The following is a 2,500-nucleotide window of genomic DNA, read 5'->3' on the forward strand; positions in this document are numbered from 1 at the left end:
GAGAGAGAGAGAGAGAGAGAGAGAGAGAGAGAGAGAGAGAGAGAGAGAGAGAGAGAGAGAGAGAGAGAGAGAGAGAGATCAAGGCTAAATCCAAAAGGTCAAAGGAGAGGAATTAACTTATTAAATATATTCCACTCAGGGAAGCACCATTTTTATTCAGACGATTTTCACATTTGCCGTCGTGTGTGTGTGTGTGTGTGTGTGTGTGTGTGTGTGTGTGTGTGTGTGTGTGTGTGTGTGTGTGTGTGTGTGTGTGTGTGTGTGTGTGTGGGTCATTGCCATGCACACAACACGCCGCCTGCTTCCTCGCGGTGCTCCTCAAGGCAGATTATAAACCGCTGATTTGCATACACCATCCGAGACTCGCGGCCGCCATTACTACTACAACTACTACTACTACTACTAATACTAATACTGTCATTATTACTACTGCCATTACCGTTGCTGTTATTATTATTATTATTATCATCACCGTTGTCACTACTACTACTACTACTACTACTACTACTACTACTAATAATAATAATAATAATAATAATAATAATAATAATAATAATAATAACAATAATAATAATAATAATAATAATAATAATAATAATAATAATAATAATAATAACAATAATAATAATATTACTACTGTCGCCATCATTGTCATTACCATTACCATCACTATCATCATATCGACTCATTATTCTTACTGTCATCCTTATCATCGTCACCATTGCCACTAACATCACCATCAATACTACTACTACTACTACTACTACTACTACTACTACTACTGTCGTGGGAAGAGTCTTGGTTGCATAATCTTCGTTCAACTATTACTATTATTACAAAAACTAATAACATCATCATCATTTACATTTAGTGGTGTAATTTGACATCCTAGGAAAGATTTATGCTGTTTTATCATGCTTACTAATCATCCTCATCCTCATCATCATCATCATCATCACGAAAATTACAGCAACATTTCTAAAAACACCAAATTTTTTCACATTTTCAAGAAAGTTTTAAATAAAGTTAAAAGTTATCACGAAGATTTAACACCTCTTTTTCCTCCTTCTCCTTCTTCTTCTTCTTCTTCTTCTTCTTCTTCTTCTTCTTCTTCTTCTTCTTCTTCTCCTCCTCCTCCTCCTCCTCTGCATTTTCCTAAGGGAATGTGTGTTAGACGAGGGAGGGTGTTGGGGTGAAGTGCTCTGAACGAAGGAAGGAAGGAAGGAAGGAAGGAAGGAAGGAAGGAAGGAAGGAAGGAAGGGCCAAAGAGACACGTTCTCGTAAAAGGATTAAGAAAACCGAGAGAGAGATCAGAGGCCTCACCATAACACGAGAACCGATGCACCTGTGTGTGTGTGTGTGTGTGTGTGTGTGTGTGTGTGTGTGTGTGTGTGTGTGTGTGTGTGTGTGAAAACCTGCTTTCTGCATTCATCTCACACGTCTGATGCATTCTCTCTCTCTCTCTCTCTCTCTCTCTCTCTCTCTCTCTCTCTCTCTCTCTCTCTCTCTCTCTCTCTCTCTCTCACGCACACACTCCCTCCTCCCTTCCCCTCTCACTCCCTCTTTCAATTACACCTCTTCTCCCTCCTCCTCCTCCTCTTCCTCCCTTCCCCATTCACTCAAAGACTCAATCTCACTCGTAAACCTTCGCTTACACACACACACACACACACACACACACACACACACACACACACACACACACACACACACACACACACACACACTTTATAACTCGGGAGCAAACACTTAAATTTTCCCACTTTATTCATTTTGTCTCTCTCTCTCTCTCTCTCTCTCTCTCTCTCTCTCTCTCTCTCTCTCTCTCTCTCTCTCTCTCTCTCTCTCTCTCTCTTTTCCGTATTTCACACGGGAGAGGAAAGAAGGAAGGAAAGGATAGGAAAGGAGGAAGGGTTGGAAGGAGGAAAAGCGAAGAGAGGAAAGAAGGAAGGGAGGAAGGATGGAAAGGAAAAGGAAAAGAGAAGGGCGAAAGAAAAGAAAGGATCGATAGATGGACGGAGAGGAAAAATAGGAAAGAGGAGAAAACTAAAAAGAAAAAAAGAAAAAGAAGGAAAATATGAAAGGATGGAAAGAGAAGGAAATACATGAAAGGAAATGAAAAGATGAAATGCACTCACATGATGAAAAAAAAAGGAAAAAAAATTGTGGAAAACGAAAAGGAAGAAATGACGATAAAAAAACAATAATAAAAAAAATAGAAAAAAACACTCCTGATATAAAGAAAAAAAAAACAGAAACGTTTGCCTATAAAAAGATAAAAAAAATAAATAAAAAAGGAAAAAATAAACCAAAAAGTAAAAAGAGAAAAAAACTAACAAAAATTTCAACAATAACAAGAAAACAAATAAAAAAAGTTAAAAAGAGAAAATTAAAAAATTCCTTCGACGAATATTTTGGAATATAAAAAAAAAATAGAAAAATAAAATGAAAAAAATGAATACCACAAGAAAACAAACAAATACAGAAAAAAAATGGGAGA

The sequence above is a fragment of the Scylla paramamosain genome, chromosome 8 (genome assembly GCF_035594125.1).
Source record: "Scylla paramamosain isolate STU-SP2022 chromosome 8, ASM3559412v1, whole genome shotgun sequence".
Lineage (NCBI taxonomy): Eukaryota > Metazoa > Arthropoda > Malacostraca > Decapoda > Portunidae > Scylla > Scylla paramamosain.